Genomic DNA, 13,018 nt, shown 5'->3' on the forward strand with positions numbered 1-13,018 from the left:
ATGGCCTTGTAAAGAATCTTGTAACTTCATCCCTATGCTTTGTAGGATAAATCCTGCACCTCTAAGAACTTAAGCGTTAATTTAAAAAAAAAAAAAAAGTCTAGGGAAACTTAATGCAACAAGTGGCAGCTTGATTTGTCACAACTTAGAACAAGTTTCCATGAATATTTTTTGTACAATGCTTGACTGCTTTAAAGGTTCCTGTGCACAGCATCCCTCCAGAGATGCCTTTCAGGCAAAATTATTCCACTGTGATACTAGGTATGATACTGTTCTTTTAAATCTCTTTCATTAAATGTGCGTGCACACACAGATCTCCCATTTTTTTCCTGAGATCTTCAAAAAAAGCATTGGAGCTGCTGCTGCAGGTACCTAATAGCTACACATGTAGCACTAGGTAGCAACTTCAGCAGCACTGGGAATATAAGACAATCCCAAATATTTTTGATAGTATGATTTACATTATAATACAGAGATTCAGGATTGCATCTGCCTTTCAGGAGCCTAGTAACTTCCTTTTGTCATCCTCCAGCAGCAGCCCTATATGACTGGGAATTACTGCATGGAGCAGCAAGGCTGGAAAATACCTTTTAGTTGACCTATGCTGTTAAGCCAGAAGCTAGGATGAGGTGTCAGGCTGAGCACAAGAAGCAGAGATTTGGAATTACCTATGAAAAATTCCCCTTTTGATCTTTCTGGGGGAGAATAGAGGTTAACCAGGGACCACCTGGAGCAAAGGGATTCTGCAGGAGCATCTTCCTCCTGCTGCTGAGCAGCAGCCCCTGCACCGGAGACTCCCAGGCTGTCACTTGGGTGTAAGTTTACTCGGATGGGCTTTTTTTCTTTTCCCCAAGTAACCCAAGTGCTCCAGCCAAGTTAGAGTTTCCAGCCCTGCCAGCTGTGCCTGCATCCCGCAGGGCACCCACTTGGCTCTGGTGTGTATTTGGGACCTCTTCAAAGAAACAGGATGAAACGGGTGATCCCAGCCCAGCAAACTCCCCATAGACTCATCTTTTACCCATGATGTTAGAGCAAGGCAGCCTCTTTGGAGACTCAGAAGAAAGGGAGGCTGTAAACTTGAAACAGCAGTATCCCAGAAACCCCAGATGACCTGTGGATGTAGTAGGCTTTATCAGCCAGGGTCTGCATCCTGGCAAGAGTCTCTTCTGCGCTTTCCCACAGTACATCGTATTAGTCATCCCTAATTATTCAGCTCTAGTTGAGCAAAGCCTTGTCTCTGTCTTTTTTTTTTTTTTGTTAGCCTGAAAACCTATATTTAAATATGAAGGGGTGGGAGGCATTTTTAATCCCAGCTGGATAATTCCTAAAATGCACAGAGGTAAAGCCTTAGCAGACAGCTGCTGTGAGAATGTGCTGTTACGTTCCTCTGCTGCCTTGGGTGCGTAAAGCCGGGCTTGAGCGCAGCTTATGCCAGGCTCTGCCTTGCTCTGTGCCTCTTGGATGGCAGCTGGATTCTTTCTGCTAAGTTTTGCCATCATGTGCTGGATTTGTTGCGTATGCCTGTGTAGGGATGTTTGTGAAGCCTTTCTGGATTTACATGCTTCATTTCTACCTCGGTCCTGTCTTGGGTATCCCGTCTCGCCCATGCATGATGCCTCTTTCCCATCTCACTGTTTTAAGCCCATTAAACTGCGTGATATTTAGGAGGCAGGGAAGTATTGTGGCTCAGCAGAGAGGGACAACAGAGCTACAGTAAGCTTCATATGCCATGGTGGCAAAGGGGCTCTTTGGGGGGTAAGTTCAGGAGAAGAAACTAGTTAGATTTGAGGATGTTTCTTGAGTAGCAAGAGAGATGAAGATGTGATACAGCCAGGAACACCCAACAGCGACCACAGACCAGACCTTGCCTCTCTCTTTTGTGAAAGGAGCCAGACATGAAATACTCTCTGAAATAGAAATACCACACATGCAATTTTCGCACAAGGGTCCAGAGCCCCAGGAGACTTAAATGCCTGACTCAAGGCCATGTGGAAGGTGGCGGCAGAGTCTTCGAGGCTTCCTCCAGCCTATTTCCCACCCTCATCTCATCTTCATCACGGGCTGCCTCTCCATCCCATTAATTTGAGCTGGGGAGGCTTACTCTTGCCTTGTAATCTTGATTTGGAGTTTCATTATGAATTACTTGAGTCTCATGTGCCATTTTAAATTGATTCGTTATGCTAAGTACTTGCCAAATGCATAATGAGGGTCTAAATCGGTCCGTATGTAACAAGGCAGCAATTCAATTATTCCTAACACTCACGCTCTGACAAAAGCCTTGATTATTGCTGTCACTTGCATTTTGGGACCTTCCTGCACACAGACTCACACACACACACAATCCTTCGGAGGCACTTCATGGTTTCTAGCACCCGCCCTGTTATTTATTATTATTATTATAAACGTTGCTATTTTTGGCTTCCTCACACATGAACACAGGGCTGGGAGTTTGCCCTGCAGGGATTTGTATTAATGAGAATTGGAGCAGTTTTCAGTGGGGATCGCTGCTCTGTCTCTTCCAATCCATTCACAAAGTCTGTGTGGCAGCTCTTAAAGACCGGTGGCAGAAATGAAAATTAATCAAATGAAGGGGCTATTAGCCACAGCACATCAAAGAGAGCCTGAAAGTCTTCAGACCGACCAGCAAAAAAAGCTTTTATCTCTTTCTAACAAATGTTAGAAATCCAGACACAACCACAATGGGCTCTAAAATGCCATTGGGGTGGTGTAAATAATTATAATCGCCACTCTAACCATGTCTTCCCTAGATTTCAAGGCACTCCACCAAGGAAGGTCAGTACCTGCAACCCATTTTACAGATGGAGAGACTGAGGCACCACTCCCCAAGGGCATTGCAGAGCCTCAGTGACAGGGATGAGAGGACGTGGGGTTTAGTCCCTTTTCCCCCAAATTTTGTGCATCACCTTGGGAAATAGTCCCAAAGTCATCTGTTTAATGGAATAATGAATGATGGGCTAAACCAGACCCAGATGTGGTCAAACCTCCTGGCTTTTCCCTGACCCTGATTTGCAGTTCAGGTACCTTTAAATGATGAAGGAGCCTCCAAAATATAGGACCAGGATCTCCTCCTGTCCCTGGTCTGTGTCTTTATCCCTCTCCTTGAGTTGGGCTGGTGGAGGAGGTGGTTGCAGTATTGCTCACATCACATTTTGGGGCATTCCTGCAAACTTTGGAGCTCAAAACCCCCTTTTACCTCTTTGCTTTGGAGATTCAGATGAGCAGAGAACAGCCTCAGGTCCAAACCTCAGTCTCTCCTCCACGCTGCAAAAAGCTGCGAGATGCTAGTAGCCGTAAGCTTTTCTTCCAAGCTCCCTCCTGATGAAATGTCAGTGCAAAGCAGCGCCCCGTTTGCAGTGCCGCAGCTGACACTGGGGCTAGGAGCTGCTGTGAATCATCCTCATTAAAAAGCATTTCCAATTCAGCTTTGCAGAGATGCCTTGCACTGTCTTTGCTGCCATAATGGAGCTATTAAAAGCTCCCGTGTAAGGCAGGTGGCAGACAATAGACACAGGCAGGTACAGCCTGAAACCCTGTTGCAGAGGGCATGGAGTGAAAAACACATTTTCTCACCCGTTTTCCATGCCAGGAGCAGAAGGAGGAGGCTGGACCTGCCAGCAGCATCTCCACGGTGCAGGGGCTGCTTCCTGGGGATGGAGGGACCTGGCCTTATGGCATAGGGGTTCCTAGGGAGGCTTACCTATAGGTGATGGTTGTCACCCAGTGTGGGTGAACTGGGAAGAAAGGTGTGTGTAGGGCCTATTTGGCCAGCAGAGCTTCTTCAATATCCCATCATATCCCCAGACCCCCATTATCCACATGCCCTGGGCTCTGACATCATTGGGTTCCTGCAGTGCTGAACATGGTTGTGTATGTTGCAGAAATTGGAGGATTCAGCAGGATTTCCCTGTTGAATTCTGGCTTAAGATAACTGTTGAGCAAGGAGGGATCTTTTGGGTTGATTTTTCTCTAACAGGCACTGCCACCCTCGTGCGTTTCCCAGCCGTGAGTCACATCTCATCCTCTGCTCTTCCCCCTCCCCGAAATCATCAGGCACCTCATGAGGTTTTTGGAAGATAATAATAATATCTTGTGCAGGGTTTTTGCTGGCTCTGCTCTGCCTGAGGGCTGGAAACTCACCCTTTGAGTGAAAGGTGAGGGTCTTCCATTGCTGCTGGATGGCAGGAGTTGGGGTCAGGGGGAGAGGGAACGCAGCCCAGACACGACCACATCTGGCAAGACCATCCGGGCAGCTTCACAGCTAGTTGGGGGTACCTAGACATACTCCTCATGATGGACGAATGAAAAACAGAAATAAATCCTGGCAATTAAAAAAGCATTGTCAAATTCACTATTTATTGGGAGGGGTGTCACATAGCTTTGCTCCCAAGGGGGCAGCTGCAGAAGCGTGTCCTGTTGGGGACCCCCGTGACACCTCGGCTCCCTCCCCACTCCCTCTCTCCCTGAGATGCTGGAAGCTCCCTTTGGGTCCCACTCCCACCAGCATCTCCATGCTCTGCCTGCACTATGTTCCCGTTGCTCTCTGGCCAAAATGACTTTACCAGGAGGAAAAGCTGTGAGAAAAGGCGAAGTCAACTGATTTCCTCTTTCTTGGCTGTTCTGGGTCTCATTTTGTGCTTCCCCAAGAGAGGAAGGGGAACAAAGCAGTGGAGAAAGAACAAGATTTGCATTAAAAAAGAAAGCAAGCAGCAGGCAAATAAGGTCAAAGGAAAAGAGAGAGGAGACTTTCAGTCATTTAGGGGAGAATTCTTTTAAGAAGGCCTTCTCAAGTTTCTTCCCCTTTCTTGTTATCTCCAGGCTGTTAATAATTCAGTGATTTATATTTGCAGCAAAACCTTCCGTCTCGGGAGTCATTTCTGTTTGTAATGACTTCAGCGAATTAATGGTGGGCACTGCCTTTTGAACTGAAATAAATTCCTTTGTGGAATTAAACTTTTCCTTGAAATTCACTGATATTTTTTTTCATGGGTTCATTTATAATTGAGGTTTCTTAATTATTTTTTTAAGGGGAGGGTTAAAGGAAAGGAATAGCAAGACTCTTCCAGCGATGCTTTTTATGAAGGGTGAGCTGTGAAAGCGAAGCAGGCAGTGAGTCAGCATCCTCTCCTGCCTCTGCCGGCAGCCGAGCTGTTGCTGGGGTTACTGTCACAGGTGACAGAGCAGATCAGCCTTCCTGGTGTCCCCAAGCTGAGCGAGGACCTGTTTTTCCTAATATATCAAAGAAAAAAAAAGAAGCCAGGCTCCAGAAAGCACCCCCCACCAAAGACAACATCCCCAGATTGGTTATATTGTTATTTGGGGCTTAGAGAAATGGAAAAGAGGAATGTGGTGGCTTTCACTTTTGCTTTGGAGGTTGCATAAGAAAAGTAATTTGAAAAATCTTGCGTTATTAGCAGATCTTGTTTGTTATTACTAGCTCTTGCCAAAAAGGACATTGCTCAGCCCCTGTGGCACCCATAGGTGATCTCCTGGCAGGACTATGTCACCCATCACCCGTCGCCCAGCATTGCACCCCTTGGTCCCAATGAGAGGGCTTAAGAAGACAAAAAAGTGACTCATCTGCTACCCCTCACACCATTTTTGGTGTGTTCCTCCTTGCGAACACTCCGTGATACAAGGGTATTATTTCTGAAGAAGGATGTCAGGGTTTCTCAGAAACAGGCTGTGCAAGAAGGGGGTTCCTGGAGAAGAAGTGCTGTTGCTAAAAAGCAGGAAATCTGCTTAAAAATAAATCACAAGGTTGAGCTGCAGAGCTCAGGTCTTCCAACTCTCCTGCAGACTCCCTGTGATGCTGCACAAATTCCTTTGCTCCAAATTTTTGCCGGTTTGGGTTTCCCAGCTAGAAATGAAGCCTTTACCTAATGGCTGGGAAGCATTAAGGAGCTCCAGCTTTACCTGTAGGCTTTGCAGATCTACCAGCATCCAGATGTTAGAGCTAAATGCAGATCTACCAGCATCCAGATGTTACAGCTAAATGCAAACAAACTTACTGCCTGTGTTTGCAAACTGCAAGCCATGAGCAAATGTGTCTCCCCTGCAGAAGATGACCCCCATATAATGTTATGGCTGAGGGAGGGCTTTTTATAACAAACCAGTTCCCAGCGCTGGTGATCGAGGGTTAAACGCACTTGAAGATGGGGAGGACAGACAGAAGGGCCTTCAGGCAGAAGAGAATTTCACCTGGATTGTCAGCTAGAAAGCAAATGATGACAATATTAGCACTTAATGCAGGGTTTTTTTTGTGTTTCAAAGCACTGTACAAACATAAACTAATTAACTTAAGCCAGGAAGCCAGGGCTGCAGTAATGTGTTTTGCCTGGTGACCTGTGCAAGTTTAAATTTTCTATTTAGCCATTTCCTTTGAGACCGAAAACCCAAGGACCGTGTCACTGGGGGATCCAGCTCACTGGAGCATCCTTGTCTTTGTCATGTGGCTCTCTAATTGCAGCCAGGCAGCCACCCTGTTTCTTCCCTTGACTTTATTAAACTCTAATGGAATTTTGATGGCTTCAGAGTAATTATACCATAGTGAGTTTGCTCCTGTGTTTGTTAGAAGGTGAAACGTGATGACCTACAAAAGGGTTTTTCTGTCCCCTCTTGGCTCTCCCCTGTCTGTTGTCTTCCCCATTTTAACCACCAGCAGTTACATCTCCGGCAAAATCTATCATGTGATTTCGATGGAAACCAGAGAGCTTCCTTGTTTTGTTTTTTTTGGGTTAGCATAGTCTCATGGGGGCTGTGGGTACCCAGAGCTGGGTCAGGCTCCCCCAATCCCGCGAGCCCTTAGGGGACTGGGATACTCTGGGGGACAAGCCTGGCTCTCCAAAAGCTGGCTTGTCCCCAGGCTGAATGTATTGATGCTTGCATTAAGCTGCATTCCTCATGCTAGCTCCTTACTGACACTAAATCTGCTAAATGATGGGTCTTCCCCAAAGATGCCAAAGATGTGTAGTTGATGGAAGTCATGTCCCACTTGCATACAACATGATGGCAATGTCTCATCCCTCGTTATTTGCTCTGGGGCTGTGTCGATCAAACTCCTTCAAGCTCAGATTTCATCTCTTGCCTCTAACACGATGTTCACTGAACTGGCAAATGAAAAGTCATGAAAAAATTGGGAGGATTGGGGAAGGGTGGAGAAATCCAAGAGACAAAAACCAGTTGGAAAGTCCTTGCCTGCTTTCCAGGCAGCACAGCGGCTGTCATGGGCATCCTGTGCTCGGGTGAGACAGCTCAGTGCCCTCAATAAATCTCCTCCTTGCCCAGCTCCCACTGATCTAATTGCTGGGAGGCCGCTGTGCCTGGTGCCAGGGCAGAGGAGGGTTGAGGCAGGCTCCATCCCAGCTACCCAACACAGGAAAAATCACATTTCTGTGATGTGATTTGTTTTTCTGAATATAACTGGCTAAAGAGTGGGGAAAAGGTGGAGAGTACATGTTTTAAAAATAAGCATTTGAGCCTGTACAAGGAGTGCTTTGTGGCCCATGGTGGCTTATAGATTCTCCAGTATTTCTATGCAAAACAAGTTCATATTACTTAAAAACAGAGTTGTTTGTGCAGCCAAAGGGAGTTAGGCACCAATTCACCCTGAATATCTTGAGCAGCCTCTGAAAATTCAACTTAAAATACTATTGTGAAGAGACTGATCCTGTATTTTAGGGCAAACTGCTCCGACCACATTCATTTAGATGGATGAGCCATTGCTGGATTTGGTTGTAGGGGCTGATAGCAAGAGTTTTCGCTGCCGTGGGATGGCATTGTGGTTCGCTCAGCTTAAGGAGGATGCAAAGGCTGCACCTTGCCTCGTGCCGCCTCGCTGGGTGACTGTCACCAACTCCGACGAGAAGTGACATCCGTCGAATAAATTATTCAGGGGGTGAGCAGTCACCCCTCACCTGCACAATGGTTTTTGCTGCCAGAAATTGGGGCTTTCGTGTCTTTATGCCGAGGGTGTGTCCGACTCGGCACTGTTCCTCTCCTGACATTGCCTTGAGTCCCCAAGGAATCCTCTGGCTTTCCTCCTCCCCATTGCTGAAATACAGGTCGTCTTCCACTACTGCAGACATTTTTACCTTCATAATGAAAACACAGTAACGTTGCCCTGTTTTCTCCCTGGATTTGTGGTTAAATTGCTTTGTCAATGTAATCTTATACCTTAATGACCAAATAATAGCGTGCAACAGGAGCTGCATAAGAAGTCGCTGGGTATCATTTTGCTGTCATTGTGAAGGCTGTGGAACATGATCCCCATTACAGTAGAATTTGCATTAACATTGTTTGGCCACCATAATCTCACCCGGTTAATCATATTTTTAGGGTATTAAAATAGGTCTAACTATATCCTGAGTTGTAACCCCTATATCCCCAAAAGGTTGGATGGGATTTAGCTCAGGCAGCTCCGTTATAGCCAACGGAGTCACTGAGTGAAATAACGGAGCAATGCAGAGTAACTTGGCTGATCTTTTTTAGCCACCAAATCTTGTTCTTTGCTGACCAAGTAATACTCTTGCTAAATCCACAGCATTGTAGGAAAAAAAATATGAAAAATAGCTCCTGTCCATGCTCAGTTATTTTGGGTTAGTGGTTCAATTTTCACTTCCCCCAATCTATTAACAGTAATGACTGTTCTCTAAAGACATGCTGCCTTCGGTAGCTGGACTGCAGCAGTCGGAGAGGATCCCAGAGTGTTCGGGGTCCTTTTGTGCTTGGTGCTAAATACCTTGTGAAAGAGAGGCATCAGTTATCCCTACGGAGCTCGCAGCGATGCTCTTCACCTGTGCTAAGGGCTAAGCAAGCCACAGTATTTAGGCAGCATTGAATTTTCCTCCCTTTTCCAAATTTCAGTGTCTTTCTCATTTTCTGCAACCATGAGCACAGCGAAAGGCTTCTGGTGTAGGATTTAAATAGAGTCTAGGTGGGAGGCGAGAAATATTCTCTTAATGTACAGATGAGAAACTGAGGCACGGAGACATTGAAAGATTCACTCCATGACTGAGTTACACCCGGAGTCTGACTAAGACAGGGACAGGAATAGGGACTGTGTGCTCCAGAGTTAGAGCACTAAATTCATCCTGGGAAATCAAGATTCATTTCCAATCCCTCCTGCTGCCTCCCTGGGTGGCATCAATGAAGAATGTGTCTTACACAGCTGTTACCCCAGAGGTGTAACCCTCACTGGATGCTTTTGTGGCTTGATGAGGAGACGAGATGCGATGCCTGATTTCTGGGAATGGGGCCAGTGACCCCAGCTTGGTGTAGATTGGGATAACATCACAGCTGTCTTGGAAAGGTGTGAGCCTCGGGGACTGCGGGGATGCTCCCACCTCCTGTCTCCGCAAAGGAGAAGGTGAGGATGGCAGGACTGGTCAGTGTGGAGCCAGAGGTTGCGTTGTTCAACTTATTCCCCAGCTGCCAAGCAAATAATCATAATTAAATCAGGGATAATCTGGAAGGGAAGAACTAGTTGAAGGCTACAGGGAGGGCAAGCAGCTGAATCTGGCTGAAGCAAACTAAGCAGAGCAGGGTTAGAGCATACATTCATCTGTTTTAGCTGTGTAACGTATGTTTTAGCTGTATAGTATATGGATTGCTCCAAGTTAACCTTGAAAAGTTGGGTTGATGCTGATGTCTGTCTGATGCCAATGGTCCTCTGCAGTCCTGTCTGCAGAGGTTTCAGGCAATGCTTAGTGACCCGAGTGACAACCTTGAGCCTTTATCTGTAACGTTTGTCCACGTTATGAGCGGCAGAGGTAGAGCTCATGTTTCTGAGATGACATGAGAAACCTCGCCAGTGAGTTAATACTGCGCTGCCTTGATGTAGCAGTTGGGGCTTTGCACGTTCCCCGCTGTGGGAGGAGAGACAATACATTTACAGCGCATTAAGGTATTATTGTAACAGCGTTTGTGCTGAAAGGTTTCTGATCCTCCGAAATAAAGAATAGCAGATTTGTCCCAGATTTATCAATGGAGGCAGGTTTCCCATTCAAACGTGAGGGACGGGAGAGCTGGCGGGAGGGGAGAGTGGGTGAGATCCCACTTGCTGCAGCAGCCAGGCTAGATGCTGAACCACTCTGCCCAGCTGCCTGGTGCTAACGGGGGGCAATAGGGGGATTGGTGGGAGAAGAACAACCCCAAAAGGCTGCTTGAGAGGTGATGGGGTTAAGCAAGAAGGATGCAATATTTCAAGGTGGAAGCAGGGTGCTAAGGCAGCCCCATGCCTGGAATAGCTGAGGGTTGGGGTGAAGGTCCTGAGATGTTTTGTGCAGCCCATGTGCCCCTGGGGAGGAATGCTGGGGGTTTCCCTTCATGGTCCAGGTCTGGCTGTGGGAAGAGAGAAGCTGTGTGTCCCCCTCTGCTTGGAAAGCTGCCCTGAGAAGGCCATTAAAAGAGCAAAAGAATGATGCTTGCTCTGCTTCTTTGTAGAAACTGCATCTGATGTTATAGGTCAGCCTGTAGATCATTGCACAGGGGGATTTCTTAAATGGCCGTTAGGAATAAAATTAAGTTTGTTGAGACCAGATGCAGCAGAAGAGCTGGGTGAAAAAGCAGAGGGAAACTTGCAGAGGGAGGACTGGGACATCTTGCATTAGACAGAAAAGCCACAGCCTTGAGGAGCAGGTTTGATACTGCACCTTGCACAGCGAGCTCCCAGCTCGCAGGAAGGTGCTGGCCAGGTGGGACATCACAGAGATGTCCCTTCCCCTGGGTTTTTATTCCCCTGCCTCTGCCCTTGTGCTCAGACCTCCTGGTTTTGGGATGTGACCTAGGCCACCTCTGTTGCTGCTTGACAAATTTTGGGCTTGGTGCAGTGCCTGTATACAAACCCCTCCGGAGAACATGCGTGGGGCTGGAGGTGGGTGATGCCAAGCTGGAGGTGATGCTATTGCTGTATCCCCAACGCTGAACCAGACCTTGACTGGGGACCTCACGAGAAGGAAGGAGCTGAGGGGACTTTGCTGGGGAGGAGGTGATCTGCCCCTCCAGCTGCTCTCTGCCTGCAGCGATGCTGCTTGCCTGGCACAGCTTAATTGGCTTTGATAGCATTACAGGGAAGCAGTGGAGGAGTAAACAGGGCCAGGAGGCCACGCAGTGCCTGGGGCTGCCGGGCTGTAGCCTCCGGACAAATCCTTTGAGCCAGTGCGATGCCAGACCAAAGCTGCCTGGAGCTCAAGGGTTAATGCTGCTGTGTTGCGGCTGATGGGGGGGGGGCGGGGGGTAAGGGCTTAATCCTCATGCTGGTTTTAAGGGAAGGGCTTTTCCTAGCAGCATCCCAAAGGTCTGTGGGTCTCTCAATAATTTCCAAAGAGTTTGCCCCTGCCTGAGATCCAGACTAAACTGTTGCAATTATGGAAGTTAGGCCTTGTTGCCTCAAGCCTTTCGTCATCAATAAATGTTTATGGTTTAAAGCAGCCTTGTTTGTTTCCCTTAGACCAGATGACAGTGATTTATTGGCAGAAATCCTAGCAGAGGAAAGAGATGAGCCAGGCAAGTCTTGAAGTGCTACACACATATATGTAGTGAGGAGTTGATGGTTATTTCATGACCATGAAACCTGTGGAAAATAGAGCCTCAAACTTGGATGTGAACTGTTGTTTCCAGGAATTTTTCTCAACCTACAAGCAACATGGGCAGCTGAAAGGTTAATGGTGCTCCAGGGCTTTGCTTCCTCCTTTATCTGGGTTTTGGGATGTCTGGGATGTATGTTGGAAAGGAGGAGTGGATGCTCTTGCGGGGAGCATGTTGATGGTTAGCACTATTATTGCTGTAGGAATGATGGGAGAGCAAGACTGGGGACCCATCGCTACAACTCCCTCATGCCAGGAGATCTGCAGCCTCAAACAAAATGGGACTCAAAAGTGGGGCTTAAAGCCAAGGATGGAGGTGGCAACCAGGGACACGTGTCCAAGTCTGGGGCAAGGTGACATGGCCTGGAAATGGGTGTCCCTGCCTGTGATTGCGGGTGAATGTCTTCCAACAGCCACACAGAGCTGCTGCCTTAGTGCTGGTGTGAAAAACCTAGCATTGGCCATGCCAGCACTGGGAGGTTGGTGGGGATGGAAGCAGAGCGGGCAGCCCACCTAAAGGCTGTGTTGGGTTAGGTCCTGCAGCCAGGTCCACCTTTTCACGCACAGGACCTAACTGAGGCTTATTTCCCCAGGAAATCTCCATGATTTCTAGCGGCAGAGGGTTTTTTCCCCTCTGTCAGCAAAGAGGAAGGTGGGCTTGCCTCGCTCAGACCTCGTCTGCACTGTTAATCTGCCATTCGCAGTCTGGAGTCAGCTGTTACACCAATATTTATTGTTGTTTTCCCCCCCTAGGTTTGTATATTTTGTACAGCTTGTTTCTAATTTAAAGTATAAATAAGTTTGATCTTTTCATCTGTTTTTCTCCCTACCTTCTGTAGGCTGTGCTGGTTAAAAATAACGATGGTGATGAGCTAAAGTGTGGCTGGTGGAGGGGTTTTAAATTCCCTCATGGTGGGACCACTCAGCCAGCATGGGAACGGCGGTGTGGTCGCCCTTCTCGCCTCTCCCCTACGCTTGTGGTTGGGCTTTTTCCCAAACCGGGAACTCCCTGAATTGCCTAAACCCTGCTTGGCACATGACTGGGGATTAAAGTGCTTCTGCTGTTGGAGGGGGATGAGAAAATGGGGACCCATTGGGGGAACTGAGGGGACATAGCTGGGTGCAGAGATCGGAGGTTGTCCCTGATGCACATCTCCAGGGAACGGAGCGTTTTCCAGTGTTGGGCTCCTGCAGAGGAGGCTTTCACCTTAAAAAAGTCCCTTTTGACCAAAATTGGAACTATTTGCATAAGAAGATCAATTGAAGGGAGAAAGAAAAAAAATGTGGAGTCTTTTGGCTTTCTTGCAGGAAAGTCTGAAAAGCTGATTTGGGTTCAGACTGAAGCTGCCTTGGTCGAGGGCTGGCTCAGCTTCACTTCTCTGTTTATTTTGCTGGGGGGATGCACATGCACACAC

This window comes from Haliaeetus albicilla, chromosome 26 (assembly GCF_947461875.1).
Source record: "Haliaeetus albicilla chromosome 26, bHalAlb1.1, whole genome shotgun sequence".
Taxonomy (NCBI): Eukaryota; Metazoa; Chordata; class Aves; order Accipitriformes; family Accipitridae; genus Haliaeetus; species Haliaeetus albicilla.